At 49.8% G+C, this 13,235-nt stretch overlaps 1 protein-coding gene across 1 annotated transcript in view; it reads left to right on the forward strand.

Annotated features, from left to right (window-relative positions):
• Nucleotides 1–3,948: 3,948 nt before the first annotated feature.
• The window catches only part of SPOPL (speckle type BTB/POZ protein like), a 38,195-nt gene continuing 28,908 nt past the window's right edge, over nucleotides 3,949–13,235 (forward strand). The window contains exon 1 of the mRNA XM_029071986.2: nucleotides 3,949–4,187. The gene's annotated coding sequence lies outside the window, so the exon portion shown is untranslated. The remainder of the gene's footprint in view (nucleotides 4,188–13,235) is intronic.

The following is a 13,235-nucleotide window of genomic DNA, read 5'->3' on the forward strand; positions in this document are numbered from 1 at the left end:
TTGGGCTTGGCAAGACAGAAATCATTAGTGGCCTTTGAGAGGGAAGTTTCTGTGGAGTGAAGGGGACGGAAGCCAGATTGGAAGGGGTGGAGGAAATAATGTTGGTATTTGTTAAGCGTTTACTATGTGCAGAGCACTGTTCTAAGCGCAGGGGTAGATACAGGGTAATCAGATTGTCCCACGTGGGGCTCACAGTTTTATTCCCCATTTTCCAGATGAGGTAACTGAGGCACAGAGAAGTCAAGTGACTTGCCCACAGTCACACAGCTGACAAGTGGCAGAGCTGGGATTTGAACCCAAGACCTCTGACTCCCAAGCCCAAGCTCTTTCCACTGAGCCACAAGAATTGGAGGAGAGGAAGTGGAGGCAGCAGATGTAGATAACTTTGATCAAGTTTGGAGTTTGGAGAGGAATAGCAGGAGGGAGATGGGGTGATACCTAGAGGGAGCCATGGGGGCCAGAGGAAGTTTTTTTAGGATAGGAGAGACATGAGCATGTTTTTAGCAGTGGGGAAAAAGCTACTGGAGAATGAAGAGTTGAAGATGGCAGTCAGGGAGGGAAGAAGGGAGTGGGCAAGTGCTTTAATGAGTTGCAAAGGGATGTGGTCAGAGGTGCGGGGTAGATTTTGAGAGGAGGCAGGCGATCTCTTGAGATACTACTGGGAAAGACGGGAGAGTTGAAGAAAAGGCAGTGGGAGAGAGGGAAGGACTGAAGAGGAGAGGGGAGAAGGGGAGATTTTAGGGAGAGGATGCTTAGTACAGTCCCTGGCACACAGTAAGCGCTTAACAAATACCACAATTATTATTATTGTTATTAGAGTGGATGGTAGAGGTCATTGATACGGGCTTCAGAGGGATCTCCTTTCTGTGTCATCCTTGCACTTGGATCTCTACTCTTTAAGTATCCCCTCATCCTCATCCCCACAGCACTTATATACCTATCTGTAATTAATGTCTGTCTCCCCCTCCTTTGCAGGTTCCCTGTGGGTATGGAACAAGCCTACCAACTCTATTGATGTGCCCTCTCCCAAGGGTTTAATACAGTGCTTTGCACACAGTCAGCATTCGATGAGTGCAATCGATTGATTGATTAATAGGGATGGCATGGTCGAGTGGGTCTGTGGGATAAATGGGATGGAGGTACAGTCAGTATATTGGCCTTAGAGGAGATGTAGTGAGTGTGCTGGGTTGTAGTAGGAAATCAGAGTGGGGTAAGGTAGGAGGGAGAGTGCGGATTGAGTGCTTTAAAGTGTCTGTTTGTCGTGGAGTTGAATGGGCAACGCCTGACGGTGTTTTGAGTGGGCAGATACGAACTGAACTTTTTGACAGAAAAACAATCCAGGCAGCAGAGTGAAGTATGAATAGGAGAGGGGAGAGACAGGATGCGGAGAGGTCAGCCAGGAGGCTTTTGCAGTAGTCGAGGTGGAAGGGATCGACAAGGTTTGGAGGAGGTGGTTGTTGTTGCTAGCCTTTTAATCCTAACCCCACTCTAGTTTTTTCCTCTTCCCCAATCCACTCCCTTCCTCGAGAAGCGGCGTGGCTTAGTGGCAAGAGCACGGGCCTTGGGATTCAGAAGGGCATGGGTTCTAATCCTGACTCTGCCACTTTTCTGCTGGGTGACCTTAGGCAAGCCACTTAACTTCTCTGTGCTCTAGTTCCCGCATCTGTAAAATGGAGATTAAGACTGTGAGTCCCACGATGGACAACCCGATTACCTCGTATCTACCCTAGCACTTAGAACAGTGCTTGGCACGTAGTAAGTGCTCAACAAGTACCATTATTATTATCTGTGCCTCAGTTACCACATCTGTAAAATGGGGATGAGGTCGGTGAGCCCCACGTGGGACAACCTGATTACCTTGTATCTACCCCATCGCTCAGAACAGTGCTTGGCACATAGTAAGTGCTTAACTAATACCATCATGATTGTTATTATTAGTCTCTGTGCCTCAGTTACTGCATCTGTAAAATGGGGACGAAGACGGTAAGCCTCACGTGGAACAACCTGATTACCTTGTATGTACCCCAGTGCTTAGAACAATGCGTGGCCCATAGTGCGCCTTTAACAATACCATCATTATTATTATTATTATAAGTCTCTGTTCCTCAGTTACCGCATCTGTAAAATGAGGATGAAGCCTGTGAATCCCACGTGGGACAACCTGATTATCTTGTATGTACCCTAGTGCTTAGAACAGTGCTTGGCCCATAGTACGTGCTTAACATATACCATTATTAGTCTCTGGGCCTCAGTTACCACATCTGTACAATGGGGATGAAGATGGGGAGCCCCACGTGGAACAACCTGATTACCTTGTATGTACCCGAGTGCTTAGAACAGTGCTTGGCCCATAGTACGCGCTTAACGAATACCATTATTAGTGTCTGGGCCTCAGTTACCGCATCTGTACAATGGGGATGAAGATGGGGAGCCCCACGTGGAACAACCTGATTACCTTGTATGTACCCTAGTGCTTAGAACAGTGCTTGGCCCATAGTACGCGCTTAACAAATACCATTATTAGTCTCTGGGCCTCAGTTACCGCATCTGTACAATGAGGATGAAGATGGGGAGCCCCACGTGAAACAACCTGATTGCCTTGTATGTACCCCAGTGCTTAGAACAGTGCTTGGCGCATGGTATGCGCTTAAGAAACCGCAGCGTGGCTCAGTGGAAAGAGCCCGGGCTTGGGGGACAGAGGTCATGAGTTCGAATCGCGGCTCTGCCACTTGTCAGCTGGGTGACTGTGGGCAAGTCACTTCACTTCTCTGTGCCTCAGTTGCCTCATCTGTAAACCGGGGATTGCCTGTGAGCCTCACGTGGGACAACCTGATGACCCCGTATCTCCCCCAGCGCTTAGAACAGTGCTCGGCACGTAGTAAGCGCTTTACAAATACCAACATTATTATGATGATGATGACGATTTTGATTCCTCCTCACTCTAGGCTTCAAGGCTGTCCATCACCTTGCCCCTTCACACCTCTCCTCCCTTCTCTTTCTACCGCCCACCCCGCAAGTCGCCTATCCCGCCGTCGACCCCGGGGCCACGTCCTCCCTCGGTCCCGGAACGCCCTCCCTCCTCACCTCCGCCCAACTCATTCCCTTCCCCTCTTCAAATCCCTCCTTAAAGTTCACCTCCTCCAAGAGGCCTTCCCACACTGAGCTCCCCTTCTCCCTCTGCTCCCTCTACCCTCCCCCTTCACCTCTCCGCAGCTAAACCCTCTTCTCCCCCCTTTCCCTCTCCTCCTCCCCCTCAGCCCTGTACTCGTCCGCTCAACCGTATAGCTCTTCATCACCCTGTTTATTTTGTTTAATGGGATGTCCATCACCCTGATTCTATTTAGTTGCCATTGTTTTTCCGAGATGTTCTTCCCCTTGACTCTATTTATTGCCATTGTTCTTGTCACTTAACTTCTCTGTGCCTCAGTTCCCTCATCTGTAAAATGGGGATTAAGATTGTGAGCCCCACGTGGGACAACCCGATTCCCCTATGTCTACCCCAGCGCTTAGAACAGTGCTCGGCACATAGTAAGCGCTTAACAAATACCAACATTATTATTATTGTCTGTCCGTCTCCCCCGATTAGACCGTAAGCCCGTCAAAAGGCAGGGATTGTCTCTATCTGTTGCCGACTTGTTCATTCCAAGCGCTTAGTCCAGTGCTCTGCACATAGTAAGCGCTCAATAAATACTATTGAATGAATGAATGAATGATTGATTCTTCCCCGCCTGCCCTTCCTTCCCTCCCAACCCGGCTGCCCCCAAAGCCCGGAGCCCGGATTCCGTCCTCCGCGTGGAGTTCGGCGTCCCGGCTGCCGGCAAAACCCGGCGCGGTGGATTCCGGGCCGCGGGGCCGGCAGCGTCCGGAAGCGGCGTCCGGGCTGGCGCGCATGCGCCGTGGGCGGCCGGGGTCGGAGCCGCAAGGAGGAAGGCGGAGGTCGGGTCGAGGCGGCGGCGGCGGCGGCGGCTGAGGGGCCCGGGGCCGACGGCTGACGACGGGCCGCCCTTTGGGAGGAGGCGGGAGCCGGGGAGGGAGATGCGGCTGGGCCCGGGAGGCTGCCGGGACTCGCCGCCGCCGCCTCCTCCTCCTCCTCCGCCGCCGCCGCCGCCCCCGGGGTCGCCCGCCCCGGCCTCCTCTTCGTCGTCGTCCTCCGCCGCCATGGGAGCCTCCGCCGCCTCCGCGCCCCGGTAAGGCCCCCGCCTCGGCTTCCCTCCCCGCCACGCTGCGCTCCCCCCTGCCGTCCTCGGCCTCCCCCCCGCCCGCCGAGGAGCCGGGGCCGGGCCTTCCTTTCGGCCCCCTCAGCGGGGGCCGGCGGCCTTGGCCATCGGGCCCCCTTTCCCAGAAGCCTTCGGGCCCCTTTCCCAGAAGCCTCCGGGCTTGGCAGCAGGAGCCGCAGGAAGAAGAGCCGGAGTCGGGGGGTCCTCCCCTCCCCCCCCGCCCCCCCAAACCTCACCCACGGGGGCCCCCCCCCCCCCCGGCCGCAGCCCCCTGGGCCCAGCGTCGCCTCCCCGGACCCCCACTTTCATTCATTCAATCGTCTTTATCGAGCGCTTACTATGTGCAGAGCGCTGGACTGAGCGCTTGGAACGGACAGTTCGGCCACAGAGACGATCGTTCATTCATTCCATAGTATTGAGCGGTTACTACGTGCAGAGTACTGGACTGAGCGCTTGGAACAGACAATTCAGCAACAGAGACAGTCATTCATTCAATAGTATTTATTGAGCGCTTACTATGTGCAGAGCGCTGGACTGAGCGCTTGGAACGGACAGTTCGGCCACAGAGACGATCATTCATTCATTCCATAGTATTGAGCGGTTACTACGTGCAGAGTACTGGACTGAGCGCTTGGAACAGACAATTCAGCAACAGAGACAGTCATTCATTCAATAGTATTTATTGAGCGCTTACTATGTGCGGAGCGCTGGACTGAGCGCTTGGAACGGACAGTTCGGCCACAGAGACGATCGTTCATTCATTCCATAGTATTGAGCGGTTACTACGTGCAGAGCACTGTACTAAACACTGGGAACATACAGTTCGGCAACAGATAGAGACAATCATTCATTCAGTAGTCTTTATCGAGCGCTTACTATGTGCAGAGCTCTGGACTGAGCGTTTGGAACGGACAGTTCGGCCACAGAGACGATCGTTCATTCATTCCATAGTATTGAGCGGTTACTACGTGCAGAGCACTGTACTAAACACTGGGAACATACAGTTCGGCAACAGATAGAGACAATCATTCATTCAGTAGTCTTTATCGAGCGCTTACTATGTGCAGAGCGCTGGACTGAGCGCTTGGAACGGACAGTTCGGCCACAGAGACGATCGTTCATTCATTCCATAGTATTGAGCGGTTACTACGTGCAGAGCACTGTACTAAACACTGGGAACATACAGTTCGGCAACAGATAGAGACAGTCATTCATTCAGTAGTCTTTATCGAGCGCTTACTATGTGCAGAGCGCTGGACTGAGCGCTTGGAACGGACAGTTCGGCCACAGAGACGATCGTTCATTCATTCCATAGTATTGAGCGGTTACTACGTGCAGAGCACTGTACTAATCACTGGGAACATACAGTTCGGGCAACAGATAGAGACAGTCATTCATTCAGTAGTCTTTATCGAGCGCTTACTATGTGCAGAGCGCTGGACTGAGCGCTTGGAACGGACAGTTCGGCCACAGAGACGATCGTTCATTCATTCCATAGTATTGAGCGGTTACTACGTGCAGAGCACTGTACTAAACACTGGGAACATACAGTTCGGCAACAGATAGAGACAGTCATTCATTCAGTAGTCTTTATCGAGCGCTTACTATGTGCAGAGCGCTGGACTGAGCGCTTGGAACGGACAGTTCGGCCACAGAGACGATCGTTCATTCATTCCATAGTATTGAGCGGTTACTACGTGCAGAGCACTGTACTAAACACTGGGAACATACAGTTCGGCAACAGATAGAGACAATCATTCATTCAGTAGTCTTTATTGAGCGCTTACTATGTGCAGAGCGCTGGACTGAGCGCTTGGAACGGACAGTTCGGCCACAGAGACGATCGTTCATTCATTCCATAGTATTGAGCGGTTACTACGTGCAGAGCACTGTACTAAACACTGGGAACATACAGTTCGGCAGCAGATAGAGACAATCATTCATTCAGTAGTCTTTATCGAGCGCTTACTATGTGCAGAGCGCTGGACTGAGCGCTTGGAACGGACAGTTCGGCCACAGAGACGATCGTTCATTCATTCCATAGTATTGAGCGGTTACTACGTGCAGAGCACTGTACTAAACACTGGGAACATACAGTTCGGCAGCAGATAGAGACAATCATTCATTCAGTAGTCTTTATTGAGCGCTTACTATGTGCAGAGCGCTGGACTGAGCGCTTGGAACGGACAGTTCGGCCACAGAGACGATCATTCATTCATTCCATAGTATTGAGCGGTTACTACGTGCAGAGTACTGGACTGAGCGCTTGGAACAGACAATTCAGCAACAGAGACAGTCATTCATTCAATAGTATTTATTGAGCGCTTACTATGTGCGGAGCGCTGGACTGAGCGCTTGGAACGGACAGTTCGGCCACAGAGACGATCATTCATTCATTCCATAGTATTGAGCGGTTACTATGTGCAGAGCACTGTACTAAGCACTGGGAACATACAGTTCGGCAACAGATAGAGACAATCATTCATTCAGTAGTCTTTATTGAGCGCTTACTATGTGCAGAGCACTGGACTGAGCACTTGGAGCGGACAGTTCGGCAACAGAGACGATCATTCAATGTGCAGAGCGCTGGACTGAGCCCTTGGAACGGACAGTTCGGCAACAGAGACATTCATTCAATAGTATTTATCGAGCGCTTACTATGTGCAGAGCACTGGACTGAGCGTTTGGAATGGACAGTTTGGCAACAGAGACGATCATTCAATAGTGTTTATTGAGCACTTACTATGTGCAGAGCACTGGACTGAGCGCTTGGAACGTACAGTTCGGCAACAGACGATCATTCATTAGTATTTATCGAGCGCTTATTATGTGCAGAGCACTGTGCTAAGCGCTTGGAATGGACAATTCGGCAACAGAGACGATCATTCATTCATTCCATAGTATTTATTGAGTGCTTATTATGTGCAGAGCACTGTATTAAGTGCTTGGAACGTACAGTTCGGCAACAGATAGAGACAATCATTCAATAGTATTTATTGAGCGCTTACTATGTGCAGAGCACTGGACTGAGCGCTTGGAATGGACAATTCGGCAACAGAGACCATTCATTCATTCAATATTTATTGAGCGCTTACTATGTGCGTAGCACTGTACTAAGCGCTTGGAATGGACAATACGGCAACAGAGACCATTCATTCATTCAATAGTATTTATTGAGTGCTTATTATGTGCAGAGCACTGTACTAAGTGCTTGGAATGTACAATTCGGCAACAGATAGAGACAATCATTCAATAGTATTGAGTGCTTATTTTGTACAGAGCACTGTACTAAGCACTTGGAGTGTCCAGTTCGGCAATAGATAGAGCCAGTTATTCATTCATTCAATAGTATTTATTGAGCGCTTACTATGTGCAGAGCACTGTACTAAGCGCTTGGAATGTACAGTTCGGCAACAGAGACAATCCCTGCCCAATGACGGGCTCATTCTGTCGTATTTATTGAGCGCTTACTATGCCCAGAGCACTGTACTAAGCGCTTGGAACGTACAATTTGGCACCAGATGGAGACAATCCCTGCCCAACAATGGGCTCGCAGTCTAATTGGGGGAGACAGAGGGACAAAAAACAAGACAATTTAATCACTATAAATAGAATCAAGGGGATGGACACCTCATTAACAAAACAAATAGGGTAATAGAAATATATACAAATGAGCAGAGTGCTGAGGGGAGGGGAAGGGAGGGGGGAGGAGCAGTGGGAAAGGGGGGAAAGGGGGCTTAGCTGAGGGGAGGGGAAGGCCTAGCAGAGAGGGAGCAGAGGGAAAAGGGGAAGCTCAGTCTGGGAAGGCCTCCTGGAGGAGGTGAGCTCTCAGTAGGGCTTTGAAGAGGGGAAGAGAGTTAGTTTGGCGGAGGTGAGGAGGGAGGGCGTTCCAGGACGGCAGGAGGATCCCTGCCCAGTGACGGGCTCACAGTCTAATCGGGGGAGACAGACGGCAGAGCAAAACAGAATGAAACAAAAACAAGGCAACATTATCCTGATAAACAGAATCAAGGAGATGTATACCTCATTAACAAAATAAATAGGGTAATAAATAAGATCTCCAGCCGAAATGGTCCCTCCCTCCGGCCCGTTCATCCAAACCCGCCCTCCTCACATCCACCAAACTAACTCCCCCTCTTCAAAACCCTACTGAGAGCTCACTTCCTCCAGGAGGCCTTCCCATACTGAGCCCCCCTTTCCCTCTGTTCCTCCTCCCCCACACCCTTCTGCTCTTCCCCTCCCCTCAGCACTGTGTTTATTTGAATATATTTATTACCCTATTTATTTTGTTAATGAGGTGTATGTCTCCATGATTCTATTTATCCTGATGATGATGTCTTTCTTTTTCTGCTTTGCTTTCCTGTCTGTCTCCCCCATTTAGACTGTGAGCCTTATTGGGCAGGGATTGTCTCAATCTGTTGGCAAATTGTAGATTCCAAGCGCTTAGTACAGTGCTCTGCACATAGTAGAGCGCTCAATAAACAAGAATGAATGAATGCCCCCTCGGACCCATCTGGAACACCCACCAGCCTCCCCTCGCCGCAAGTCACACCCAAACGCTTAATTAATTATGGTGTTTGTTAAGCGCTTCCTCTGGGCCAAGCACCGTTCCAAGCGCTGGGGGAGATGCAGGGTGACCAGGTTGTCCCTCGTGGGGCTCACAGTCTTAATCCCCGTTTTACGGGTGAGGTCGCTGAGGCACAGAGATTTGAAGTGGCTTGCCTAAGGTCACGCACCTGACAAGTGGCGGAGCAGGGATTAGAACCCACGACCTTTTACTCCAAAGCCCGGGCTCTTGCCACTAAGCCACACTGCTTCTCTAGGCCCTGACTCCCAGGGCCCCTCTCTCCCCGAAGTCCCGTAAACTGAAATGAACCTCCTCTTCCTCACTTTCCTCCCCTTCCCAAGATCACGGCCAGTGCTTGGGGCAGTGGCAGCCCGTCTTCTCCATCCTCCTCATTTCCCTGATTATCTGCTTCTGGTTGCCTTGCCTCCCCTTTCCTCCACATGGGTCAGTGTTTATTTTAAAGTGTGCTGGGAGGGAGTTTGATGCTCTTTTGGGATACTGGCTAAATATCATCTTACTCTTCTTCCTCCGATCATGTTAATAGAACGGTTCCTGCGAAACAATTTTGCAATCCACGAAATTTTTGCCCTCTTTGCCTCTTCAAAAGGAAGGCCGGAATCTGGAGGGTGTCCTCTTTCGATCAGTGGTATATATTGAGTGTTTATCGTGTGCAGAGTACTACTAAGTGCTTGGGAGTGTTCAATACTGTAGAGTTGGTAGACAGATTCCCTGCCCACAGGGAACTTTCTTTTCTTCGGGGTGCAATTCTTTTTGTTGTTGACACTGTCTTCAGTTTTCAGTTTGTGTAGGTTTGAAGGCATGATCTGAACGTGATTAAAACACCTACATTTGTGTTCCTCTTTCCTTAGGGACTGGCAGATTTGCAGTCTGATTCTTCCGCTAGATTGTAAGATCCTTGTGACCTGGGACTGTGTCTACTAATCAATTAATTGTTTTTATGGAGCCCTTACTATGTGCAGAGCACTATACTGAGCGCTTGGGAGAATACAACAGAATTAGATATTTTCCCTGCCCAAAATGAGCTTACAGTCTAGAGGACTGTTGTACCCTCACAAGTGCTTAGTACGGTGCTCTGCACAGAGTAAGAATTCAAATACTGTTGATTGGGAGTGTAACTTTGGCTTTTAGGAATCAGAATTCGTTTGAAGAGGGGCTAAGGAGAATCTTTCCGACCTCAGGTTACGCCTGGTGGTTGGCAACGTTGGTTAGTTTGCTAGGGAGTATTTGGAGTGCCCGCTTTGGTAAGTGTGAACTGTGAGAGTTCAAATCATGAGATGTTCATGCAGTTCAAGTGCAACTTGCCTAGTAAAAGAAAAAGCCCATTCATTTGATGATCTTTGTAAGATTTTTCAATCAATAAATGGCATTTCTTGAGGGCTTAGTGTGTGCGGAACATTGTACTAAGTGCTTGGGAGAGGGCGTTACAAAAGAGTTGGTAGAGATGATTGCTGCCTCCAAGTAGCATGCAGTCTGGGGGAAAATCTTGAAAGGCATTACCTCAATCTGTGGCTTTTAGCTTAGGGGCTCCTGGAATATTAATTAGGTAGCAGGGCTCTTCTCCTGTTTTTCTCCCTCCCTTGCTCTTCCTCACTGTCGTTTCCTTTGGGCCGCCATGTTGGATTTTTCCATGCCGATCCTAGGCCCACCTGGAAAACCCAAGATGGTCGCAAGTGGAGGCTGCAGACACCCTGGGGGGCTCCCTAAAGGATCCGGGTGAGAAAGCTCCACCCTCACCGTAAGCGCTGTGGGCATGTAGGTACAGGAATGTCTTCCCACCGACAATCCAGGCCCAGTTCCGTCACCACAGCGGAACCCAGCTCTTACAAGCGAAACCTGTCTGTTTTTGGTGTCAGAGGTTATGAGATGGGATTTTCTTCTTCCAGTTCTAAAAGTTGGGGTTCAGCATGTCTACTCTGGGCAAGGTTAAAGTGTGTACCAGGTTTTTGTGTGCAAGCAGACAAGTAATATCAAGTAGTTCTTTGGCAATAGTAGAGTTTACCTGCAAATAATTTAAGGATTCTTGGGCGGATACACCTGTGGTCCTTTTAGGTCTTCTCATACCTGGCCGCGGCCCCCTGGGAAAAACCTCACACAGTCCTGATTCAGACACCTCAGTTGTGTATTCTTCCTCAAGTTTGAAGTTTAGGGGGATTTTTATAAAAGGAATGTGGATCTCTTGCTGATTGACTGACTTTTTGTTGTATCTGCAAAGCTTAGCCTCTTTGAAAAGGATTTTTGCTTTGATCACGGTTCAGAATTTTCTTGTCTATAAGGAATCATTCTAACATTGTAATGATGGCATTGAGTGCTTACGATGGGCCAAGCACTGTGCGAAATGCTGGGGGGAGTTGTGAGATACTCAAATAAGGCACAATCCCCGCACCACACGGGGCTCACAGTCAGCGAGGGAGGGAGAACAGGGTATCTTATTCCCATTTGCTGTTGAGGAAACCGAGGCCCAGAGAGGTGCCTGGAGTCACGACGAGAACTGAGGTCTCTTGATTCTTGTTCCGAGCTCTCTCCGCTGGGCCACACTGCCACGAGTGGAGCGATCACTGTTGGACTGCCCCCATCCATCCATTCTCCGCCAGACAGCTTCCTGCTAAAGTGCCTCACCCTGCTGCCAAGTCTGGTCTGGTCTGGTCTGGCATTTTTTCCGAGCTGGATAAACTCAACCGGACCTCTCTTTGTTAAAAGAAAGTGGCTTCTTGGAGATGTTCCCCACAGTAGGGTTTCTTTGGAAGAAGCCCTGAAAAGTAACTCTCCGTTGACCGAACGCTAGTAAGCCGGGTCCCCTCCCTCCAACTCCTCCCCTCCCACCAAGATCACTGCCTCAGACAAGAGAGTCCAGTCTCTCAGACAGTGGTAATTATTGAGTGCTTACTTTATGCAGAAGCAGGATGGCCTAGTGGGCAGAGCACAGGCCTGGGAGTCAGAAGGACGAGGGCTCTAATCCCGGCTCCACCCTTGTCTTCTGTGTGACCTGGGGAAGTCACTTAATTTCTCTGTGCCTCAGTTACCTCATCTGTAAAATGGTGATTAAGACGACGAGCCCCCTACGGGACATGGACGGCGTCCATCCTGATTAGTTTGTATCCACCCCAGCGCTTAACGTAGTGCCTGACGCGTAATAAGTGCTTAACAAATACCATTAAAAAAAGTTCATTGTCTTCAGTTCATTCAGTCGTATTTATTGAGTGCTCACTGTGTGCGGAGCACTAAGCGCTCGGGAGAGTAACGAGCTTACAGTCTAGTGGGAGTGTAACTGTAGACCGTAACTGTACTATACAGTAGAGTTGGTAGGTGCAGTCCCTGCCCTCGGGAGCTTACAGTCTACAGGGGGGTGACAGAGACTAAAATTGCTGATAGAGGAAATGGCAGAGTGCAGTGATAAATGCATAGTGTTTGGGGCAGAGGCTGGTGTGAATATCAAGTGCTTAGGGGCTGCAGATCCAAGTGCCTAGGTGATACGGAAGAGAGAGCGAGTAGAGGAAATGAGGACTTAGGGAAAGGAGAGAGCAAGTAGAGGAAATGAGGACTTAGGGAAAGCCTCTCGGAGGAGGTGTGATTCTAGGAGGGCTTTGAAGGTGGGGAGAGTGGTGATCTGCTCTGTACGAAGGGGGGAAGGAGTTCCAGCCCAGAGGGAGGATGTGGTTGACTGCAAGATAAATGAGATCAAGGTACTGAGAGTAGGCTGGCTTTAAGAGTGAAGAATGCAGGCCGAGTTGTAGCAGGTCAGCAAGGGGAGGAAGGAAGAGGAGTACCTTAAAGCCGATGGTAAGGAAGTCCTGTTTGAAGGAGCATGGCCTAGAAGGGAAGCAGTGTGGCCTAGTGGAAAGAGCAGAGGTCTGGGAGTCAGATGACCAGGGTTCCCATCCCTGCTCTGCCACACACCTGCTGTGTGACTTTGGGCAAGTCATTTTGCTTCTCTGGGCCTCAGTTCCCTCATCTGCAAAATGGTGATTCAGTACCTTTTCTCCCTCCTCTTAGACCGTGGGCCCCATATGAGACCTCTTTACCTCATATCTACCCCAACGCTTAGTACGGTGCATGTCACTTAGTAAGCCCCTAACAAATACCACAGTTATTATTATTGTTATGTGAGGGTGGAAGGGCAACCACTGAAGTTTTGTAGTAATGAAATATAGATCGAAATGAAAAGACTACATGGATTGGAGCCGCGGTGCTGTTTTAACACCCCTTGATTTCTTTCATAGAAATCTTGAAAGTGCTTCTGGGAAGGTTTTGCTGGACTTTCCCCATCAGGTTGTTGCTTTGTAACTATGCCTCTTAAGCAATCTGGAGTAATCGGGACTGACTGAAGAGGAAGAAAACATTGTGATAGTTTTTGCTTTGGGGCCAGTGACTTTCCCCGGGACTCTCAGGTGTTATTGTCATTTGAACAATAAACGGCTTTAAATGGGATGCAA

The sequence above is a fragment of the Ornithorhynchus anatinus genome, chromosome 9 (genome assembly GCF_004115215.2).
Source record: "Ornithorhynchus anatinus isolate Pmale09 chromosome 9, mOrnAna1.pri.v4, whole genome shotgun sequence".
NCBI lineage: Eukaryota > Metazoa > Chordata > Mammalia > Monotremata > Ornithorhynchidae > Ornithorhynchus > Ornithorhynchus anatinus.